Here is a 26,274-nt window from a genome sequence, read left to right as displayed (position 1 = left end):
TTGGCTATTTGAGGTTTTTTCTGATTCCATATAAAATGAAGCATTATTTTTTCAAGGTCTTCAAAGTATGACAGTGGTGCTTTAATAAGCATTAAAATTGTATATTGCTTTGCCTAGTATGGACACTTTAACAATGTTGATTCTTCCCAGCCTGAGCATGGTATGTTTTTCCAATTATTAACATCGCCAGCTATTTCTTTTCTCAGAGTTTCATAATTCTCTTTATAGAGAGGTTGTGTATTTCATAGTTCTCTTTCATGTCCTTTGCTAGGCAAACTCCCAAATATTTCATCTTCCTTGGCACTATTGTAAAGGGAATAGAGTCCTTGACTGTTTTTTCAGCCCATCTAATATTTAGATAGATTTCTAGATTGAAGAAGTAGGAAGTGGCACTAAGAAATATTAGAAAAGAGAAGAAAGAAAAAGAAAGAAATCCAGAATGGACCTTATTACACTTTCAAACTAAGGGGCTGCAAAGATTTTCTCTGTAGTCCTTTGTCAAACTATAATTAATTAGGGGAAAAAACTCCCACTGTAAGCATACATTATGTTTTAGTGAACCAAATGTATGACAAAAGTATTATGAAAATCTGTCATTCTATAATATATGAAAAAGAAAAAAAATTAAAAACATTATATCAGTTACAAAATTGGTAATTAATATAACAACTTACAAGGTATAAAGAAAAAACAAATTTTAATGTTATCTTCTCTATTAAACAAGAAAATCACTGAATCTTATTGATTTTATATAATCTATCTTCTAACTTTATATAGTTAAGAAATGTACAGACCTAATGAATAGCAAATAGTATATTAAACAAAGTTATACTACTCTAGAGAGTAAAGAATAACCTGAGCTGGTCCCATTGAACAATGTTGTTGGATAACATTAAATACTTAACAATCATCTTTGCTTTATTTCTTATTTTGGAATTTTTTTATTATTCCTGTCCATATAATCTAAGCAAGATATGGCCAAACTTACAGAAAAAGAAAACACTAAAATGATTTTTGTGTTAGTCTTTCCAGTTAGACCCAGATTCTCAGTTGCACTAAAGAAGTTGGTATTACCTTGTAATTATAGTTGATTAATTCTGAAATAAGTGGGTCAGCCATGGTTACATTGGTGGAACTATTTGATCCAAGTATTTTTCCTCCATTTTATAAGTCTCGAGTGCCTGGCTCAAAATTATATTGAATATATTATAGTAACTGTTACCAATTGAACTTAGTTCTATAAGACATTAAAAGTGTAATGGATCTTTAACAAAAAGTCTCCACTATCTATTTAGTATAGCCTATTTTTAAAATTGAAGATACCATTAAACAAGATGCCCTTGACATTTCTCTCAACTTGACTGCACTTGACAGGTTTCTTCTTGCCTCTGAGTTCACTTACAGAATTCAGTTAGATTAACCAGAGAGGTCTCTCTCTTCCATTTTCTTAGAGCATTTACTTTAAAAAGTTTAGGATTATAAATTGTTTCTCTTCCCTATGAGGTGCAAATCCTTTTAAAACTCTCTTGCCAGTTTTGTAACCCAAAGAATGCCTTTCTCAAGGACCTGAGAGCCATCCTATTAAAACATAATCATCAAGGAAGACAGAGTCCATCTGAGTCCATATCTCCTAGTCTTTGTGGAAGGGGAGGAGCCTAACTTCAATGGGAGCTGATTAGCAAACACAGATGGCCTAATTATAGAGAAAAACATTTGAGAACTCAGAAAATAACTTAATTTGCTCAAAGCCCATTGATTAACCTCTTCTATAGAGTTCTCTAGTACTTTTCCACTAGATCATCCCAAAAGACGAGTTCAGACTGAGTCCTATCTTCTGTTTATGGAAATAGTCTTGTACAAAGTCTTCCTTGTCCGTTTAACTTCAGTGAAATTTTTGCTTTAACAGCATTTTGTACAATGACCTCTTTGTTCCCCAACTAACACATTTCTAAAATTGTCCTATACTTTTCTCTCTTCCTTTCTGTACATTAAAGCAGAATCAAATACTAAATCAATATTTTCTCTTATCCATTTATTCACAGAAAATTTATTGGATGACATGGCAAATAACTTATAAAAATGACTCTTTGAGATTCTCACTGTAAATAAAAGGAGAAGCAAAAGTTTATCATATATTTGAACCAGTTGACTTTTTAAATAGAATTAAACAATCAAAAGATATAGATGAGCAACAAATTTACTCTTACAGAATTTTAACACAAAGGGAAATAAATTTTCCACTTGACCAATTTTAACAAAAATTTCTGAAAATAGCACAATATCTGTTTAAAGATTCACCAGATAATTGCAAGCCTATTAAATTTGCAATTAGCTGAGCATTCTAAAATAATAAAATTCTCACCCTGAAAAGGTGAAAGAATATGTGTGATTTTTAAGATATTTCAAAATCTTTAGAAGCAAAGCTGATGTCTGAAGAAAGATATGTTCATGACTAAATGATCCATCCTTATGAAATATGAATAGACTCCACAACAGCACTGTACAAAAATGAAATTGCTTAACTCTGGTGTTGGGTGTTGACATTCCCTTCTCCTAGCAGCAAATAAGATGTTACCCCTTCAGATCTTCTTCAATTTGGGGGGAGGGGAATGCTCAAAGGGAAGAAATAAGCTTATCTGTCATTAAAGATGTAAATGTGTTTTTTGAAAGAATTGATTAAAAAAGATAGAACATTGACCATTTCCTTACATTAAAAGTAGTTCCTTAAACCAGCAGGGATTCTTTAAGTAGCATCTTCTTCTACTGTATTGAACATATGTTTACACACCATTAACTCTTGAATGAAAACTAAGAATAGAGAAACTTAATTCTAAAAATTAAGAACGACTGTTATGTAACTATTAGAAACGAAGCATCAGTCATATAATAAATGCATCACATTATTAAAGTGAATAAATTCCCTGATAGTTTATTTTTTCCCTGACTCTACAAACACACATTTCCAATATTCTGGAATCAGCAATGAATTTGCGGTTTCTGTTTTTACAGTGTAAATGAAAAGTACCTCTCATAGGTTCATAGTTCATGCACATTTTATATACACATTGGAGGCAAGAGAGTGTCTAGTTCTCAAAGAAGTGGCGGTGAATTACAGCTTCTATAGCATCTTCAGCAAAGAACACTACATTTTTAGAGAAGACCGGTCAAAGAAAAAGCATTTTGAGTCTCAGCGGGTGGCACCTTGGGGAAAAGCAAGTAACTGGCAGATCAAAGGTAGTAAGTTTATTAATTTAGATTCTTCTGGTATCGTTGCCAGGCCTATGAGAGTCAAAAGCTGTCTTCAGTGGTAATCCTTTCTTCTCCCTGATGGAGAATGGAGCAGGACATCTTTTGTTTTGTGAATCTATATCCTGCTTTTAGTAAAATAGAGGGAGGGAAAAAGATCTTTCCTGAATCAATTTTTAACTTTTTTTCTATTTTTTTTTTTTTTTGAGATTCTAATAGGCCACTTTTTCTTTCATAGTTGATACTTCTAATCTTTATTCCTCTTTCACCTTCTGCTTTGTTTTACCATCAAACCAGCAAACACGCCATGTACAGGTGGTCCACAGGATCAAGATCACACTGGAGTGTGAGCAGCCAGGCTTCCTAGGTCCCTCCCTTTGTCCCCACAGAGACCTGGTTGAGGATCCTGCAGGCCTGTTGCAAGGAGGAATCCTCTTTATACATATTTTTTTCTTTTTTTTTTAAATTAAATCATTGCTGTGTACATTAATGCAGTCATGGGGTACAATGTGCTGGTTTTATATACAATTTGAAATATTTTCATCAAACTGGTCAACATAGCCTTCATGGCATTTTCTTAGTTACTGTGTTAAGACATTTATATTCTACATTTAGTAAGTTTCACATTTACCCTTGTAAGATGCACCATAGGTGTGGTCCCAATTACCCTCCCTCTACCCATCCTACCCTTTCCCCTCCTCTCCCTTTCCCCATATTCTTGGGCTATAATTGGGTTATAGGTTTCATATGAAAGCTATAAATTAGTTTCATAGTAGGACTTCATAGAGAGGATCAGCAAGAAAATGTTGAATTTGAAGAGGGCTATAGAATAAATGAACCTAACAGACATAGAAAGAGCATTCCCCTCAAGAGCAGCAGAATATACATTCCTCTCCAGAGCTCTAGAACATTCTCCAGTATAGATCACATCTTAAGTCACAAAACAAGTTTTAACAAATTTAAGACTATTCATGTTCATGCCAAGTATCTTTTCTGGTCACAGTGAAATGAAACTAGAAATCAGTAACCAAAGGAAAACTGTGAATTTCACAGCTATGTGGAAACTGAACAACATATTCTTAAACAACCAATGGGTTAGCTAAAAAGTCAAAATGGACATTAGGAAATATCTTGAGACAAATGAAAATGAAAACGTAATGTGCCCAATCTGACAGGATGCAGTAAAAGCAGCACTCAGATGGATTACAGCAGTAAATGCTTACCTTAAAAGAGATTAAAGATCTGGCATAAACAACATAAATTTACAGCTTCTTCTTAATTGTCTTCAGCTTAACAACCCTCATACTTAAGGGGAGGTATGTGCTGGCCTCTCTTAACAGTTTTATAAACTTGTTGCAGGTATGTAGAGGCTCCCACTTATGTGATCTTGCTGTAGCTTTGAATTATTGTCACTAACATTGGGTTTTCATGAAAAAACTGACTTGCCTCTATTTCAAAAGATACTTGTTGAATACCTGCTATGGGCAAGGAACGCTGTTGGAGTATACAGAAGTGAAGAAAATATATAGGATCCCCATTCATGTGAAACCTATATTTGAAGGACGGGGGATATAAGCTGAGAAGGAAAATAGAGCCGGGAAGTGTGGGTTGGGGCTACTATTTTAGATTAAGTGATAAGGAGGCTGTTCTCCTCAAGCGGCATTTGAGCAGAGACCTAAATGGAGTGAGTGTGGGAGTCCTCCAGATAACTAGGGAAGAGTGTTCAGGCAGAGGGAATGACAGTCCTAACTAAGGCAAGAGCTTGGCACACTTCAGGACCAGCAAAGAGGTCATGTTTCCTTCAGAGCTTGTTGTATTCATTTCCGCGGCTGCTGTAAAAAAATTTACAAAAGTTGTTTGTTTAAAACAACAAAAATGTATTCTGTCACCCTTCTGGAGGGTAGATACCTGAAATCAATGTGTTTTCTGGGCTATTCTTTTTTGTCTCTCCAGCTTCTCATGGCTCTAAGCATTCCTTGCTGTGTGACTAACTCCACTCTCTGCCACCGTTCTCACGTGGTCTTCTCCTTTGTGTCTGAATCTTCTGTGTCCTATAAGAACACTTGGCCTAGATGTAGGGCTCACACGGATAATCTGCAACGATGTCATCTCAAGAGCCTTTACTTAATTACACCTGCAAAGACCCTTTTCTAAATAAGATCATATTCCCAGGTTCTTGGGGTTAAGAAGCAGAAATATGGTTAGGAGGGCTACCATTAAACCCAGTAACCTCATCTTAACAAAGATATTGTGTAAGGAAGTAACTGTGATTTGAACCAATATCAAGTATCCTCTCAGAAGTTAGCGTAAAATATATAGTAAAATTTTAGGGACTCTGGCCTTGTCTCCAGGGTGGTCCATACCTACCATTTAAAGCCTTCTTCTCTTCCAGGCAGTAAAACATTCCACTACTAACCAGAGCTTTAGAAATATGCTAACTCACTGGTATGACTGACAGTTTCACTAAACTCTTATATCTGTCTTATGTCCTAACACACTTTGCTGCTGCTAAATCCCGGGAAACTATCAGGTCTCCACTCTCTTTTTTAAAACTCACATAGTTTTGGCCCCCTAAACAATTGTGCCTATACTCATTTATAAGGTTTTTGTTGCCTTTGATTTCTTACCCCTACAGCTTCAGCCATATAAGCAGAACCACTTACATACCTTATATGTCTAATTAGTGTACTCCAGCCCTACATAAGAAACAGAATCAATATCTGTTGAATGTACATGAACTCTGAAATCCCATGGGGGGCACACAGCATTTTGGCCATCATTAAGAACAAAATCTTATAAGTAATTATTGAGGGGAAAAGGGTCTTTTATTATTTTCCTAGGATTTTCATCTATTGACCATTTATACGGGTTGTTAGGAAAAATTTTCAGAGAATTGTTTGGAAAAATATGTTGCCTCCAAATAGGCTCAAGAAAGTATTATTCTGTACTTAAACTTGTTTTTAGTTTCTGGATATAAGATTTTAAAAATGCGTTCATATTAACTTGACTTTTGAATTGTAACAAACATTTGTCTCAAATACATTTTCTCTAATCCTATGACCTTGTGTAATGATAATTATTTACCCATTAAGCCATAACTCAACACGTAAGTAATTTAAAGGTCAATAAACAATGTAAAAGCAATTTCATTTATTTTCTGTTCATGACACCATTGTCAGAAGCATGTTTTGTGCTATGAGATATGCTGTCAGCAGAACATCAGCGTCACTCCTTCCTGCCGGACACTCCCTAACACCTGCTCCTGCTTGAGTTTGATTTATCTCTGTATTAAATATCTCCTTAATCTTCCCTTGACCAATTAAAAAAGCAAGCAAAAATGGTATAAATAGACAGTGCTCAGTTTAGTAGGAATGGAATATATCCCAAGCTTCCAATAGGAAGTTGACTTAAGCCATAAGTGATCTCTTACGGCACTGTTTCCTCTGCCCCTCCCAAGAAAATGGTTCTTCTAACTTTTGAAATAACAAGAACCAAGAAAAATAAAATAATGTTTCTATGCATTAACTTATTCAAGTCAAATGTAGGGAAGTAAGGAAAGCTGAACCTTCTTAGAGTTTTATTTTAACAATGTGAGGAATGTTTGTATCTTTATATTGGGGGTGTGTGTGTGTGTGTGTGTGTGTAATTTTGTAGAAAAAATGTTTTCCATGATGTAAACAATGCATTCCATTTAGATGACTTTAAATAATGAAACATTCCAATTATGAAGGCTGAATGCATTTGACTTCTTTCCCACACAAGTTCTTAAGAAAATAGAGCATGAAGAGATTTTTTTTTAAATGATGTTGAAAAGCTTTTTAAAGCTCTCCATTTAAATTATCCTTCACCTACTACTATGATAGTCAGTATATGTTGCAAGAAAGACAGACTTTTCCGAATGCATAAAACACTCAGCTGGAGCAAATTCTGTACAGGATTCTTATTCCCCTTCCATATCCAGGGATGCTCTTGTTTCTAAAGGATCAGGTGAAAGCATCGTTGACAATATGCATCTTTTAGAGATTTGTTTTTTTGAGATAAATCCTAGTTTTAATGCACCGGACTCTGAGGTTAAGGTTATTCTGACTCTTTCATGAAAGAATAAAATTACAATTAACTAATTCCAGGAAGCACAAAATGCTGCATATGGTACTCTGAAGTCCATCTGAAAACCATGTTCAGGACTGGTTTATGTCAAATTTGTACGCCAGTCTCCTTCCATTAAAATCAGCAAGGACGTCTTGCACATTAAGAGAAGAGGTTCCCTAGAACATCGCTCAGCTCTCACAGGTCTCTTTACACTGGCTTCTGTAGAAATGTCTGCATCTGCCCGGCCCTGGGACACTGGTCCTATCCTCACAGGCTTATCACTCACACAAATAAGTCATTGCAAACAGTGATACAGACTTTAAAAGACATGACATTTGGTTTGAGAGCTAGAGGTTAAGTAGGGGTTAACTAAGCAAAGGACTAGGAAATTTTCCCAAGAAGGAGGGATATTTGCAAACCCCTCAGAATGGAAGAACACAGGGCATTGGAAGGAAGTGAAAGAAGGTAAAAGGCCTGGAGCTGCCCGTTTCACGCAAGGCCTCCTCCTGCAGAGTAGGCAACTGTGTCTGGTCCTCCTGCTCTCAGCTCTGCACCAGGCACAGACCTGAGCATCTTACATCATCCGAGGTAGTGAGGATTCTGTCACTTTTCTTTTCAGACAATGTAAGTTAATACAAAATACCATTCCCAAGAACTAAACCACTCCTATGGCAGAGATTTGATTAATTTGGTTTCCAAGTGTCTAGGTCTCACACATTTTCCTTGCCTATAATATTCTTCTATCAAATATCATATGGATATTTGGTTTTCAGATCAAAAGATATTCAATGACAATCTCTCTTCCTATTATGCTTTTTTATTTTCTTCACAGCAGATGCTATTGAGAATATCTTTGTTTTCTGGTAGGTGAGTTGTTACACACTCCTTAGTGGATTCTGACTTTCATGGCCACCATCCCGCTAACAGAACACAGAACACCTTAGTTGTCTATTTGTTTATTATTTAATTATACCCAGCAGAAAGTATTGTTTAATTGGGCACTCAGGGCACTCAGTGAATAACTTACAGTGGGCATTCAGCAAATAATGTTTTAAAAAAACTGAATGAGTTACTTCTACCATTTTCATAGTTGTCTAGTTTCTAAACTAGATGGGTACCTTTCATAAAATTCTGTATCCTCAGGAATCTATTCAAGGCTACTCCCTGAGGTAAGTGATTCAGTCCTTCAGAAGACTCTCAAACTTAGGTCTCATTATTTAAATGAGAATTTCAAAGGAAATTTACATTGTTATAAAGTATATTTTGCAGAATGAAATGAACTCTTTTTTTTTTTTCTGGTAGAGTTACAGTTACCAATAACCAAAGAACTCAAATCTCCTGAAATAAGTTTAAGGAGCTGGCTGACTAGCCTCTTAATTTTAGACATCATTACATAATGTTTCTTGTTCAGTGTTAAAATTTCTATTCTTTCAGATGTGAGGGTTGTGTGCTAACCAGTTGCTTTTTTTTTTTTTTTTTTTTTTGAGACAGAGCCTCAAGCTATCCCCCTGGGTGGAGTGCCATGGCATCACAGCTCACAACAACCTCCAACTCCTGGGCTCAAGCGAGTCTCCTGCCTCAGCCTCCCAAGTAGCTGGGACCACAGGCGCCCGCCACAACGCCCGGCCATTTTTTGGTTGCAGCCATCATTGTTGTTTGGCGGGCCCGGGCTGGGGATTTGAACCTGCCACCTTAGGTGTATGTGGCTGGCGCCTTAGCCACTTGAGCCACAGGCGCCGAGCCACCAGTTGCTTTTTTTAAAAAAAAATCTATTTTATGAAACAATAGTGACTACAAAGAGATTAAAATATCAATAAATAACAGTAAGATTGTAGAAAGAAGAAAAATGCAATCTAAAAACACTGAGATTTTAAAATTTGTGATTGCATATTCACTCCTAAATTAAGACAGATTATCTCTAATTAACATGAATTAATAAAATCTAGGCTAGAATCTGAAGAATGGCCTATGTAACATACTCATATTTTCCCTCTGTATTATAAAATCTGAGTTTATTTGTTATAGAGTATTTTTTAAAAGCCAACAAAAAACCTAAAATCATCCATAACATCATTATGTGTCAATAATCATTACTGACCTTTTAGTGTATATTATTTCAGTCTTTTTTCTACAATGCCGTTTTGGAGAATGTAGCCTAAAAAAAATTGTTCTAAAGTGAGGTTTTTGGCTTAACCACACATCATACATACGTGTCCATGAAATTACATATTTTTCCGTTATATCATTTAAAATTGCTAAAATTAATTGCTCTGATGTTCCATATACTTCTTTCTTTCTCAATTTCTTTTCTTTCCCTTTTCTTTTTTTAGACAGAGACTCACTCTGTGACTCACTGTGTAACTCACTATGACCTGCAACTCCTGGGCTCAAGCAAACCTCTTGAGTAGATAAGGCGTCTTGCTCTTACTCAGGCTTGTCTCGAACTTCCTGATCTCAAGTGTTCTGCCTCACTTGGCCTCTCAGAGTGCTACAATTGCAGGTGTGAACCACTGCACCTGGCCTGATGTACCATATACTTACTCAAAGTCAAGACTGAGTCAGTCCTAAGTATTCTAGCTATTTTGATTGATCACCAGTGTGGAGTTCAGATTTTCCTTTACTTCTATATCTTTCCCATGGTGTTTCTAGTCCTGATAGCTCTTTTCTCACCAGGATTTTGTGAGGATTTTGCACATGAATCCAGCAGACCTCTATCCAGGTCCCACTTCTACCACTTCCTGGTGGTGTGAGATTATCCATGTTTTTTTTAAACAGTGTGTGTTGTCATAATAAATAGTACAGTACCATAGTGGCTTGAAAATATGTACATAATTCTTTAACACTCCTGCCATTGATAGATGGAGGTTATATATCTTCTCTTGAATCTGACCTGACTTGCATACCATCTTGGCAGCAGCAATGCTATGTAGCTTCCAAAGCTAGGTCATAAAATATAATAGAGTTTGTGCCTGATTCACCTGAAATACCATGTACAAAGTTCTCTTCCCTTGAGGCTACTACATTATAAGGAAGCCCCAATTAGCCCATGTGCTGAGACTCCATGATAAGTCCTGAGATTAAATTTAGAGACAAAGATGACCAGCCATCCCAGAGCTAGTTTAGTCCCTCCCTGTTCCAGATTTAGAAAGTCTGACCTCTACCATGTGAGTAACCCCAAGCCAGACCCATGTGAGTAACCCCAAGCCAGACCCACTATGCTGAGCTCTCCCCACAACAGCTTGAATACATTAAAATGATTTTATTTTCAAGTTACTATATTTTGGAATGTTGTTATATAACAATAAATAATGAACTAGATTTTGCTACTTAGAAGTGGGAGTTTGCCAAAAGGAAAACCTAACTTGACTTTGGGACCAAAGAGTGAGTGGAAGCTAAAGGACTCAGAATATGAGCAGAACCTTCCAGGGCTTTGAAGAGTCTGTCAGTAAAGAATGTAAACATATTTTCTAATATGATCAGCTGATGACTATTTGAACTCTAAAGAACACAAATTAATTGACAAAAAATATATAAATAAATAAAAGAGCAAACAATCCCATCTGTCACTCGGCAAGAGACATGAACAGAACCTTCTCTGAGGAAGACCAATGAATGGCTAACAAACATACGAAACAAATGTGCATTATCCCTCGTCATCAGAGAAATGAAAATCAAAAACACCCTGAGATATCGTCTAACCCCAGTAAGAATACCCCACATTACAAAGTCCCAAAGTTGCAGATGTGGAGAGAGGGGAACACTTTTATACTGTTGGTGACCCTGCAGACTAATACAGCCTCTTTGGAAAGAAGTATGGAGAATCCTCAAAGACCTCACATTAAACCTCCCATTTGATCCTGCAATCCCACTACTAGGGATCTACCCAGAAGGAAAAAAAATCACTTATCATAAGGACATTTATATTGGATTGTTTATTGCAGTTCAATTTACAATTGCTAGGAGGTAGAAACAACCTAAGGGCCCATCAACCCAGGAATGAATTAACAAGCTGTGGTATATATACACCATGGAATACTAGTCACCCACTAAAAAAAAATGAAGACTTTGCATCTTTTGTATTAACCCAGATGAAGTTGGAACACATTCTTCTTAGTAAAGTAACACAAGAATGGAAAAGCAAGTATCCAATGTTCTCAACACTAATATGAAGCCAGTAGATGATCTGATACATGCCTCCATAAGAGAAAAACTCAATTCTCTTTGATGCATGTGATAATGAACTAAAGTTGGAGACATCTATATAAACTCATTTTGAGCTTATTCAGGTGAAATTCTAGACATATAATAGTCATGGGCTAGTATGCACATATATTTGTGTGTATGCATCTATATATATACATGTATTTTATTTCTGCTCTGCCATCTGATAGGGTCTAGAAACAGTAATACTTCAGTAGAAAGACACACTTAACACCCAAATCTTGGTTTCTATTACCTTCTCCAATAAAATGAGCTAGGGTCCCAGTGGCTAGCTGTAGTGCTGGCACAAGGAATGTTTAAGATGAATCTGGAATATTATGTAGTGTCTGAAAGTAAAAAGAACTCAGCCAACTATACTGACATGCTATATCAAATGAGCACAGGAACCAACTAAAAGAGCCCCCAGTGGCCAAAAATATAACAATTTGAGCAACAGAAGTAATGCAATAGTAATTGTAACCCAGAGTACAATATAAATATCTATGTGTCCACTCTTCTATAAATAATTTAATGAACAAATAAGAACAGACCAAAATCCCTTGCAGAGTTCCAAATATTTTTGTAAATACTTTGCCCCCGTGGAGACAGAACATATCCACTCATGTCTGAAGTCCTAGTTCTTCTAGTGACTTCCTGCCACAGAGGAGGGAGAAATGGGAGAAAGACACAGTGAAGGAACCAGAAGATACCACCCGAAGCCATGTGATCAAGGTTAACACCAAGAGCAATCCATCATGTCAATAGTATGTACCCTGTAATCCTCCACACAAAAACAGGTAACTTTTAATTATGGTGAAAATAAGACAAATTTCAACTGAGGGAAAAATCTACAAAACATTGGACAAGAACTTTTCTCAAAACTGTCAAGGTCATTATAAACAAGAGCACTATTAGAAACTGTCACAGCCAAGAAGAGCCTCAGGGAGGCATGATGACTACATGTAACGTGATGGGCTGATGCAATCCTGAAAGAAAATGCACATTAGGTGAAAAACAAGAAAGTCTGATGAAAGCAATGGCTTTAATTAATAATCACATATCATCATTGTTTCATTATTTGTAATGTCAACGATAGGGGAAACTGAGTGTGAGATATGAGGGTTATCTCCGTACAAATTTGAAACATTTCACAGTCCCATAAACTGTTCTTAAACAAAACAGTTTATTAAATAAACTGTAATCAATTACACAAATCAATCAGTTGTACAAAACTGTGAAGAAATAAAGAAATTAACTCTAAGTAGCGGTTCTCAACCTATAGGTCTCAACCCCTTTGGGGGTCTCCTGAATATCAAATATTTACATTATGATTAACAGTAGCAAAATTACACTTATGAAGTAGCAACAAAAATAATTTTATGGTTGGGGGTCACCAAACATGAGGAACTATTTGAAAGGATCATGGCATTAGGAAGGTTGAGAACCACTAGTCTAGAGCAGGCATCCTCAAACTATGGCCGACGGGCCACATGCAGCCCACCTGGGACATTTATCCAGCCCTCAGGGTGTTTTTGCTGCCACTGCCTATCCTGCTTAGCAGCCAACTCATCCTGGGGCCCGCAGTCCGGCCCTCCAACGGTCTGAGGGACAGTGAACTGGCCCCTGTTTAAAAAGTTTGAGGACCTCTGGTGGAGGTACTGGAAAATAGTCCAGTCCATTGAACATTCAAGAATTTTTGAAAACAACTTGATACATGTATTTTAAAACATTAGAGGAGGTTGACAATTAAATTCATGAACTCGTCCTAGAAAAAATGCCACATACTTCTTTGCTTAATGTTACTATGGTCACCTTCAAAGTACTCCCAGGAAGCTATTTTGGAACTCTTTTTCTGGAATGGCCATCAGAGATGTCATCATATTACCCTTAATGACCTCAGTATCATCAAAATAGGTTTCTTTCCATATTTCCTTTATCTGCAGGTAAAGAGAAAAAGTCACTGGGGACCAGATCAAGTGAGTAGGTAAGGTGTTTCAGTGCTGTTGTTTACTGGCTGAAAACTGCCTCACAGACGGGGCCATGTGAGCTGGCACATTGTTGTTATGCAAGAACCATGAGTTGTTGGCCAAGATTTTCAGTTAATATTTTCTTGTTTCTCTGTGCATGTTTACTTGGTATTCTATGCTTCTCACAGTCATCCAATGATTTTGACATGATTCAACAAATTTCTGCAAGGTTTTCATCAATTCTGCTTGTTACTAGGCGCCTTAACCTCTCTTCATCAGTGATGATTTCTGTCCCCTAAGAAAAACATTTTCTGTATTTATATACCCTGCCTTTTTCTTCATGGAATTATCCCCAGGAAGGAAAATAGGGATAAACTTGGACTAACATGTTCCTGATTTTACTTCTACTCTTGCCAACTTTAAGAAGAATTTTACAAGTGTTTGTCTATTGCTCTAACTTAAGCTCTGGCATTCTCCTGTAGCACACAAAAGCATGCGGCAGCCATAATGAACACCCTTCAGTCAGACACTGCCACGTGCCAACATGAACACAGCTGTGAGACACTGACAGGCCAAGGTTGTGACCTTACTGGATGCTTCTACAGTGCTGCCAACATAAGGACACAGTGGTGAGTTCGTGAACTTAATTGTCAGACCCTATATATAACAAAAGTCTCTCAATTATTTTTGATGCAATAGAATGTACTAAAATCTCAACAGAGAATCATAATTTTTTTTCAGAATTGCTAAATAAATAATATTTTCACATTTCTGGTTATGTATGTTCATAATTATTTCTTCATTCCTACTCACGAGAATGAAATTTAAATGCAGATGGCATGCCTTTCTGATTAAAGTATATAGAGTTCTAGCTCTTAAGGTATCAAATAGTAAATTCCACCTTCCATGGAAGTGCTAAATATGTTGTACCAAATTAACCTAAGACAGTTAGAATGGTGTGACTCTGGGGATCACTTAATAAAGACTCCTATAATCACTTCAAAGAAACACTTTCCACTGTAAGTAAATGGAAATGCTTATTGTCCTTTAGTCAAGGAAAATAAACTGAGATACAGAAGTTTATAGTAAGTAATTTAATTTTCATCTAGTTTTCTACTAATGTGGACAGGGTTGAAGAGGCCAAATTACTTGTCACAGCACAACAGTCCAGTTGGGATTTCATCTAATAAATGGTGAAGCTCTCTCAAAGATTTCTGAGCAACTGAAAAAGGCAGTGAAATGATTGAGAAATGAACCTTTTATTTAATAGTATGGATTATGTCCCTAGAATAAAGCATGTCTGCTGCAGGTATTTCCTATGAATCTATTATTTACTACATTCTAAAAAAAATTCTGATGATAATATTCATTTAAATATTAATACAAGTGTTCAGTGAACTACGAGTAACATTTGAGTTGAGAAGTCACCTGCAAGATAAGTTCTACATTCTTTGCAGCCAAATTCAATTACTTAAACAAATATTTACCAATCACCTTCTTTCTAATGGAAGGTTCTTAGCTAGTAACAGACTCTAGATTTTTATGAAATAAGAAATCAACAAAGCAGATAAGACTAAACGTCCCTGCTGTTATTTGACATAAAGACACAGTAACTTGATTGGAAAGAATTCTATAGGCCTTCCTCATTCCTGTAGATAGGGGCCCATAATGTTTGTGATGTCAAGGATGCTTGAAACTCTCTAATGAAGCTATGGGCTCTTTCTTAGGATAATGATATAAAACACAATGTAAAAAACGATAGCCAATTACTTGATATATGCATAGGCATCAAAATATTTTTAAAGAAATGTGTTATACTAAAGTATATGCTGTTTTATTAAAACATTAACTAGTAACACTAAGCAACAGAAATAATAGCTTCAATAATTTGAAGTAATGATATGAGCAAAAATCTTACGTAAATATATCTGCAAAAACTATAATTTGAGATGAAAGCATATGATGTTTCTAGTGGGAACAGTACAGCAAGTACTTCAAATACTATTGTATTTTGTCTTTGTTCATAATTGAAGAAAATGATAGATTTTGGTTACACTGCCCTTTTGTTTCCCATAAAGCAAAAGCTCCTTACTGAGAGAACTTGCACGCATTGTTTGTCCTGCCTACAATGATGTCTGTCCATACTCAGAAGGAGCGGTTCTTACTTGCCCTTCATATCCCGGCTTCACTTAGTCTTCATGGGAAGGCTTTGCCTCACCTCCGAAACCAAAGCAGCAAATCAGTTACTCCTGCACTTGGCTGTCCTTAAGCCTTCCTTTCATGTACTCTCTCTTCCTCGGTATAAGTTTTCTTTTTCTCTTTCACCTCTCCTTGCTCTTTACCTAGATTATTTCCTGGCACATAGTAAGTACTCAATACCAGTGTTTGTTGAGTGAATGAAAGGATGGCATCTTTCCATTTGTGCCCCATGCTTCACAGCCAGCTTCCTATATTTATAATGTGGTAATCTGAGAAGGTTAATGCAGAGTGAGAGAAAAAGAGGAGAATAATCACCATGCTGCCATCGTCCTCTCCAGTGGGAAATGCCCTTTTAAACCCATTCTTCTCTGTCTCCACTCAAGTCCAAGTCCAAGCAATTATGTATTGTAATAAAAATAGAAACATGTGGAATCCACACATCTTCATGTGAATTTTCCCTATTTATTTTGGCTCTTATCAAGGGTCTAAAAATACCATATCAAGAAATGTACAAACATTCAAACTCTTTGACTCCATGATTCTTTCATTGTGAAACCAAAGGGATAATCCTTGATATAAAAAATACATTTTATACACAGACAATTGTGGCAGTGTGACTGATACCAGGAATAAGGAAGAAATCAAACTAAATAACTATAAGGAAAATGTATATAACAGAATACTGGGCAATCATTGCAATTTTTTGTACAAAGGATTTTCAATGAACAATAGTTTCTTATGTTATACTTTTGAGTCAAATACATGTAGGTATACAAAAATTATATATATAGGAGAATGACATTATCAAATCTATCCCTCTGTCCAACAATAATATATTCATGTCTATCTTCTTATGTGTTTATTTAACAGCTATTCAAAATAACAATCACATCATCAAATCTATCACTCTGTCCAACAATAATCTATCCCTGTCTATCTTTTTGTGTATTTAACGGCTATTCAAAATAATAATCACATATAAAATTTAAAAATTCAAAGAAATAACACCAGATTTTTAATTAATTACCTTTGGTAGAAATAAAGATGCTTTCAACCTCTACTTGCTGCTTTTTAGAATTGTTTGAATTTTCTGAGTCTGCATTAACTTGTAATGTGAAAGTGTATTTAAATCAAGGGCAGGAGTAAGATGTTTACAGGTCACATCCTATTCCCTGCTCCATTATTATTGTCTTGTTCTGAGATAATGTGGCCTTAGAAAATAATAGAAGACTTGGTTGTACATACTAATTTATACATGAAATATTTGGATGGCATTCCCCAGGAAGAATGCCAGCAGAAAAGTGGCTCTGGAATGGCCAAAACATGACATCAAAGCAGCTACTTCACCAAGTAGATTAAAGAGGGTGCTCAAGAGATTCTAAGACAAATGTGGTTCATGTTTTTAAATGCCAAAGTGTTTTTTCACTTAGGGAACCAACAACCTCTTCTGCCAGTAGGTTCTGCATTTGAAACAGGCCTAACCCTGGGACCTAGTCTAGGGATTATGACATTTTATTCCAACATTTTCTTTAAAAAATTCTGCCTATCTCTTTTTCTATAGGATTACAATGTTTCATTAGCCATCTCCACAATGCCATGTAGGTCAAGATAGGCCCACTGGATGTCCCTTCAACCTTGGCAGCCATTAGAATAACTGTCTGCAGCTAAGCACCACCTCTTGGCCTCCGTTTCCTCAGAATGCCACCACTCCTTGAATATTAATGAGCCCAGGTCTGTAACTGCATTTCCTACTGTCAGTCCTGACTTGCAGAGTAGAGCCAGCACTGAATTTCCTAGTGATGTTGGTGACCTTCTAACTATCTCATTCTCCCTATATTTGGTGAATAGTGTATGATCTGAGGCCTTCTGTGGAAAATCATCCACTGGGGGATTTTATGAACCATGGAAATAATACATCCATTCCAGCATGCCTCTTCACCCGCTCTCTGTATTCATTCTTCTCATTCTCCAGGGAAACTCAGGAATACGACTTTCCTAAGCATTGGCTGCCACTTTCTTCAGGCCTTCAAAAGCCACCTTACCAGCAAGTTGGACACATTTCTTAAGGTCCTTGCCCAGAATTAAATATTACATCCTCAGAAGGTGCCCCAAAGACAATCAATTCTCACCTATCCAACATTATGTTCTACCCCTTTGAGCAAGCATCCCTTAAATTCATTCCCTGGGGTATTTTCCTGGCTCCTGCTAGCAAAATGACATTGTAGTAATTCTACAGCCAGAGTTTAAATCTTACTTTCATTTGTTAAATATTTCCATTTACCAACTGTGTTGCTATGGACGAATTACTTACTTTTCCTCTATCTCAGTTTCCTCCTATGTAAAATTAGGATGGTAATATCAGTATCTGTCTCAGAGATTAATTAAGATTATTACATGTAATAATACATGCAAAGTGCTTAACACATTGCTGTAACATAGTATATACTCTAGAAACATCAGATACTGGCAGTGTTTCTGCCCTCATATAAAAGATGGCTCAACTACTCCCTATCTTCTGGTTACCTTCAAAGTGGTCCTGTAGTGTGAGATGACACAGGACCATACAACTACTCATCTAGTACACTGGACTGCAAACTACTAACAGTTTCACTCCAGGACTCTGTGATGATTTCTGTGATTGCAACAAATTTCTAAAACATTACAGGGTGGAACTCTTACCATGGTGGTTCTTAGCTTCCAGCCCTTTGCAGCCAACTCTCATTATGATAGAACATGCTGAACTTTAGAAGCTTCTGTCAGCTCTCCTCTTGAGTTAGGTGTTTTCACTTGATTCTTGGCTGCAAACCATAAACTGTCTCTTTTAGCTCATGATGAGTTGACCTTTCTCATGCAACAAGGCCTTCTGGTTAAATGTTGTTTAAGATTAGATTGAGAACTTGGGTAAGGCAGTTTTGCCAGGAGAAAAAGGTATAGAACACATGAAAAATGACACAGTCAAAGTGGAAAGAAGGTCAGGGAAAAAAAGAACAGAGCAAAGATATAATAGAACTTAATAAGTCTTAGGTGCTAAACTACTAAAGAGATGGACATGGGAGACACACTGAGGCAGACCAAAGCGTACCTTAATGCCACTCCATAAAGGACCTTTTCTTTTTAGATGCAATGGCATCACTCAGACTGGACTGAAGTATAGGCATAAGACACATGGTGGAGAAGATAAAGTAGCTTCTAACAGACTCTTGGGAGAGGCTTATAATGAAATACTTAGGAAAGTATTTCCAGAATTACTACTTTGGAGGGCATATGATCATGTTGGTTACACTAAGCATTCAGAAGAACTCTACACTCAAGAAATAAATAACTGTTCATTGAACAAATGTCTGAGGACCTACTACTCACACTCCAGAAAAGCGTATCTGGTGACATTTACATGGTTTTGAATCATTGCTCCCCAATTTACCAGGTGCATAACTTAGCTTCTCTGTAATTCTATTCCTTCATCTATACAAAAATAATAATCTGTTCTGGAATTATTGTGAAGACAAAATGACCTAATGTATGTTAAGGGTCTAAAATTGTACTTGGTACATGGTAAATTCTCACTAAATGTAGTGATCAATATTATTATGATTGCTTCTTTGGTGCTACTGTCTGGGTGAGACATGGGTGATACCAGTTGGGGGCTTAGACTCTATCAAAACCAGAGACAAACCAAGAGGGCAGGAAGCATGGTGGATCAGTAGTGCTTCTTTTTAAGCCAGGGATATGGGGTGATTGGTACATTTGCTTTATAAGAAAGAAAGACTATTAAAAAGAAAAAAATAACTAAGGACAAAATTTTGAAAAGCAAAAGAAGTTGTAATGTTCTTTCTTTCTTTGGCAAGGCAGATTATTAAGGACTGTCTATAAAACCAGTCAAAAATTGGAATGCCATTTTTTTTAAAGAGGCCCAGATAGAGACAGTAATCTGAACCTACAATACTCTAACAAGTTATTTTTAAAATAAAGGGCATTTTGAAATGCAGTTTTTGTTATATTTTATTAATTATTGAGTGTGGGGCAAAATCTTTTTCCAAATTGTACTGGGTGAAATTTTGGACCTGAGAAATGACTGTAGAGAAACCTTGTACTGACATGAAAGCACACTAAATAAGCCCGAGAGCTAAGAAGCATCTCACTACTCAGTCTGGGCATGGCCTGTGGCTTTTAATGGCACTTTCAGAAAAGGAGCAGAACGCCTTTTTCTGCACTGGGCTCCCTGCCAAGCGGTAGAGGGCAGTTGGACATTAATGTATGCGAATAAATTAAGAACCTACCCCCAGGAGCTGAAAGGTAATGTGATGTGACCAGGTCCTTGGATCCGGGAAGTGGATCCTCTGTCCTAGGTCCGCCTTGTTGTCTGGATTACATATAGCAAGCCTGAAAGTGTGCTGGGAATCAACTGTCAGTCTTTCAAGGAAAGGTCAATGTTTATTAATGAACTGAAAAGCTCTCTATCTGCTGGAGTCTGCTCAGGGCTCTTACGTTGTTTCCATATCTTTAGAGAAGGCAAAAAGTTGATTTTAAACTGAACCTCGAGATAAAAGACACTTTGGTGCACCTTACTCTTCTTTTTTTTTTTTCTTTGAGACAGAATCTCAAGCCGTTACCCTGGGTAGAGTGCTGTGCATCATAGCTCACAGCAACCTCCAACTCTTGGGCTCAAGCTATCCTTTTGCCTCACTTTTTCTATTTTTAGTAGAGACCAGGTCTTGCTTTTGCTCAGGCTGGTCTCAAACTCGTGAGCTCAAGGAATCCACCTGCCTCGGCCTCTAAATGCTAGGATTACAGGTGTGACCCACTGCACTCGGCATCTCTTACTCTTCTCTTTAGATGTGACTTTCTGAGGAGAAAATTGTTTTCAATTCTGACCTAAGAGTTAAAATTGTGCCTTCAGCGAAATGAGGGCCAAACTAAAAATTTTAAACTATTCCATTAGAATTCAGTGTATTTGTCATTTAACAAAAAGTTTTGAAGTTTTATTTTATATCAACTATCCAAGTTTTCTTCTTAAAAATTAGAAAGAAAATCTCAGTGTCTGCCTCATGACATCTCCACAATGATACAAGAACATAGAAAGGATTGTCCCATTTGCTTATTCTCCAGTTTTCTTCCTGGTTATTCTTTTGTAGCTCAAATTAGCCAAAAACAAACAAACAAACAAAAACCCTTGAGTGGTTTTCAAACTCCTGCCTTCATGAATCCATTTATTTATTTAACAAATACTTACTAAGTGCATATCCTTTATCACAGGGGAGGATAATCTCCCAGGCCACTCTGGAGCCCTGTGTGGATGTGTGCGCATATGCCAGAGGGCAGGGGACAGAGAAAACGTGTCTACGCTGTAAAGCAAACCATCAGATTCTTCAGCATTTCTACAATCCATCTCTTCAGCAAGCTGATTTATTCTTTTATTCCACAAATACGGTGTTCCAGGCACTGTTTTAAACACTGGTATCGCAGTAATCCCCCAAAGCAGTGTCTCTGCCCGTGTGGTGCTTACGTTTCAGGGAACAGGAAGAAGGGGGCAGTAACTGCATAAAAAAAGCTGAGTAACAAAATATAGTACAATAGATCATGCAGCAAAAGTGCTAAGAAGAAAATACAGCAGGATAAAGGATGAGGGAAGACCTACTGTCTTCAAATGACTGGCCAGACAAAGTGATACACACCAGGTGACATAGACAGGGAAGTATTGAACAGAGTGAGTTCCTCTTCCACCCCCAAGAATTATACTTGAGGAGGATGTTGGAGTTTTTTTGGGAGCCTTTTCAGCAATGGATTCAACTGCTATTTAGTAATACTGGCACGGAAATGAACGTGAACTGCTCCAGGGAGAAATGATGATGCCAGGCAGAGGAAACAGGTCTTGGCAGTTTGCAGAGCCCAGTGGGGGCAGAGTGAGGCTGTGCACACTTTACAGAGGACATTCAGTCTTGAGAATTTCTAGTATCTTCCAAACACAGCCTAAACTCATTTATCATGTATTATCTCAGTCTCCTGAATCAAAGCTGTGAGAAGGGAACATGTCAAGATAGCAATGGAACAAGATAATGAGTGTAAAATGACACAAAACAGAAATCCTCCTGAGTGACTGCAACGATGGTCACAAAGAAGAGTCAGTTGCGCAAGGAGGGAGGGGGCAAAGAAATGTGTGGATGCTCCAAAGCAAACCATCAGACTCTTCAGCGACTAATGTAGTTGAGCATCTCTAAAATGGTTCATTAATTTTGCATGAGTAAGGATTCTGGTGGGACAGTGGCAGAGATGATACACAATTAACAATTTAGTAGGGTTGAGGAATGGAGGCAATGAGAGCTTTAAACGGCATACCTTTTTGGTTAATGATTAGCTTGGAAGTGCCTGCATTTAAATAATCAAAACATTTGCTTTAAACTAAGAAAATAATAGAAAAATAGCCTGTTAATAATAAAATATTAGTGTTCTCTAAATTGTCAAGTATTTTGTACACTATGTATTTTACACAGGATTATTAACTTTTTTTGGAGACAACAAAATTGGTGAGATTGTAATTCTCTCAAATAATTACACATTTCCTGATGTGCAAAACAAAATTATTCTCACCCCAATGAAGCCTCCATTACAGACAGGCTCTGGTTACACTTACGGTGGGCATTTTCAAATTTCCCTGTGATTTTTGTTTAGTTTCCTGATCACTTTAATATATGTCTCATTTATTCTCAACTTAATGAGAAAACAGAGTATCAAAAATAATTTGAAGTTTGTAATAGAGAGATAAATGATAGTAAATCACTTTTATTCAAGCTGCTTCCATGGAACAAAGTTTTTACACCCCTGGATTTAGGTGCAATTCTTTTTCCTTTTACATTATATGGATTTTTAAAAATGTATGTTATAAATATGTATTGGTTATATTATTTTAAAACTTCATATTAAAACAAAAAAAATCTTTCATATAGTGATTCAAATTTGCTTTCAATTAATTTCTCTTCTGGTGTTAGGTCAACAACAAATTCTTCTGTCGTTGACAACTGGGTGATTTACACATTTGAAGAGACTTCTCTTTTGTTGACATGTTTCCTTTGTCTTCTTTTCTTGAGGTTTGGAATTTTCATTCCCTTCTACTCTGCCTTCTGCCACAACAGTCATTTCCTTCCTCATCCAGGTCATTGTCTTGTGAGTGAGAAACAGCTTATCTGTGACACCTGATCCTGAATGAAGAGCTAAGGTATTTACTTAGAGAGTCTATCAAGATAGCCTAAGATAACAGTAACTTTTTTCAGCACTCTTTTCACCAAGGCAATTTAAGTTAAAGTTCTAGTTGACTTAGATCCCTACATTTGATTTATACCTACTATAATAAGCTAACCACTCCCCCAACCCCCCCAAAAAAGTTGTGCTTAAGCATTCTATTTTCAATCATAATTAAGGCCTTATAAATTTTTATTAATATTAAATTTTAATTTGTTAGATCACCTGACATCATCAGGTACCAAGTTATTTTCATGTATTATTGTTGATTCTGTCATCTAACGTGGTTTCTCCTTCACCGAGATCCAAGATACTTCATACATGATAAGTACACCCATACACTCTTGCATAAGAAATTGTGAAAGTGTTAACCAGATCAGCATCAAGGAAAGATTCTTGTGGGATGTTATCAGGGTCTTTTCCTTGGATTTATGATGGTTTATAAACAAAACATTTTTGGTAAGATAATTTAGCACTTACTAATGAATGTCCTTAAAATTATCATAACAACTCTAAAAATAGGTAGTGAAGAATACCAGCCTCATTTCTTATGAGAAAATCAAAGCACCAAGAGTTCCAAATCCAGGTGAGAGAGGGAGAAAGCATGTTTTTAACCTCTGCTGTTCTTTTTTTGTTTTTTTGTTTTTTTTTTTTTTTTTGCAGTTTTTGGCCAGGCCCGGATGGAACCAACCACCTCCGGTATATGGGGCCTGCGCCCTACTCCTTTGAGCCACAGGTGCCACCCTGCCATCCATATTTTTTGATGGTTCTTCCGCAGTATCTCTGGGTTACCTTTACTGTGGGATGAGTCCAGTTACTATTAGAACCTTTGTAGTTACATTCTTTCTCATTTGTTTTGTTTCTGCAAGTTGCCTTTTCCTTGCTTCCTCATGTACTGATAACTATGGTTTAACTCTTATTCACTGCATTTGAGTATTCTATAAAGATATAAAGGTGTCAATGTGTACTGAAAAGGAGTTCTTATTGTATACATATGTTCACTGTGTTTTAGGAACTAAATATATTTGCATGGGACAAAGAATCCATCTTCAGTTAATCTGAATTCAATAAGAGCTTCTTGTTAGAACATTGTAGTATGAAAATCTGTACCAATTAATCTGAGACATAAGAGAGATAAAAAAAAATATTCAGAGAGAGTATATGCTGAAAAACAAAACTATCCATATAAAAAGATAATCAACTAACCAGACTGGAAACCAGAGAGCAGGGGAATAAAGGGTCTTGTGCCATCTCTACTCCAAGAGTTTGAGTGGAGCAATTAACTTGTTGATGCCATGCATAAAATAATACTTCCAGCTGGTGCTACTAACGGGTCTGCTGGATGCCTCTTTCCTCCCTTCACATATCAGAGTTCTTCAAAATTCCTAACCCCAAATCATTATCTCTAACCTCTGCTTCCAACTTTTTCTCTAACCCATGTTCTTATTTCTATAGAGTCATGGTAGGAAAGTAGGACTGGAATGAAGACCAGGCCAGGGAATCCAGGATAGAGGCCACAATACAGCATAACAAAATAAGCTCCACTTCTGCACTTGACTAGTGTGGGGTATGTGGGGATCTTCTCTGCATCTGGAGACATAATCCACTTGTTAGACACCAGATCACTGCCAACCAAGCTCACTGGATCACTGCCAACCAAGTACACCAGATCGATATCACTACCAACCAAGCTCACCCAATCTCTATGAACCAAGTTCACCGTCACCTGGCCATATCTATAATAATGTGGTTTTTTTACAGTGTTGACTTGCCACCACATTGACAGTAGCAACATACATAGTATTAAGGAAATAATCCACTGTGTGAAAAGCAGCATTTAATTCTATAATAACTGAATGCTCTAAAAATTTTATTTTCTCTCTCTTTTTTTCCTCTAGAAATAGGTTAGATATCAGAGCGTAAATGGAAAAAAAAATGCCATTAGCATTAGCTGCTAATGTGTCAACTAAAGATTGGGAACCAAAGTGGTGAGACTGGACTAAGGTCAGGCAGTATTCCAGGGTAAAAGTCACTTATACTAGCTGGAGCTATTGGTATCTATTATTCGTTGAGGTAGAATATTGTATCTTCAGTTTACCATTAGTATTACTCTGCAGTGCCTATGTGCCTTTGCGGGATCAATTTTCTTGGACCACAAAACAAATAATTCATATTAATTGGAGTGTTCCATATTTACCAACTAGACTCTGAGAGGGTATAGACCCTGGGAATTCTGACTCATTTCATATAAAGAAAACAAGAATGTGTGATTCCTAATATTGAACAAAATAAGCAAAGGGTAAAAATTTGTTTTGGAAGAGTTTCTTAAAAAAGATAAACAATAAAAGAAAAGAAGAAAGAAAGAAAGGAAGGAAGAAAGAGAGAGAGAGAGAGAAGGAAGGAAAACAAACACCAATTTATAGAGAAGCAGTGGAGAAAGTAATAGCAAAATGAGATTTAGGGGAGGAATTCTGGCTACTTTCAGAAATTTTAATTCCCCATATTGTTTAAATTTCATGTATATTACAGTTATTGCAATTCCCTGTTTCTTCTTAATTATCTATTTAATTTTTATAAAAAGCTTTACGGAGGCATAACTGAAGTACAAAACACCTTACATATTTAATGTACACAATTTGATTAGTTTGGACATGTGCCTATACATGAAACCATCATTACATCAAAGTAATAGATATAGTCATCACGCCTAAAAATGTCCTTAGTGCGTATGTGTGCATGTGTGCGTGTGTGTGTGTTTGTGATGAGAACACTTAACATGACATCTACCTCCAACAAAATTTTAATTACATCATATGTAGTATAGTCTTGTTGACGATAGGCATTGTGTTATACAACAGATCTCTAGAAGTAATTAATTTTGCATAAATGAAACTTTATTTCTATTATTAAAAAATGATCAGAATAGAGAGCCAAGAAATCAATACACATATGTATAGTCAACTGATGTTCAACAAGGGTGCCAAGAATACACAACAGGGAAAAGATGGTCCTTTCAAAAATGATGTTGACAACTGAATAGCCACCTACCATAGAATGAAATCTCCCCCCTATTTTGTGCCATACATAAAAATAAACCCAACATGGATTAAAGACGTAAAAGTTAGACTTGAAACCGTAAAAATCCTAGAATAAAAGATGGAGGAAAAGTTTCTCCACATTAGTCCTGGCAGTGATTTTTGGATCTCTGGATTATTTGACACCAAAATCACAGGCAACAAAAAACAGAAAAATAGACAAATGGGACTATATCAAATTTAAAATGTTTCTGCAAAGACAGCAATTAACAGAATTGAAAAAACAACCTACACAACAGAAAAAA

Source organism: Otolemur garnettii, unplaced genomic scaffold, assembly GCF_000181295.1.
Source record: "Otolemur garnettii isolate 467f Iridium unplaced genomic scaffold, OtoGar3 scaffold00005, whole genome shotgun sequence".
In the NCBI taxonomy this organism is placed as follows: domain Eukaryota; kingdom Metazoa; phylum Chordata; class Mammalia; order Primates; family Galagidae; genus Otolemur; species Otolemur garnettii.
Note: the sequence above shows the minus strand (reverse complement) of the source record.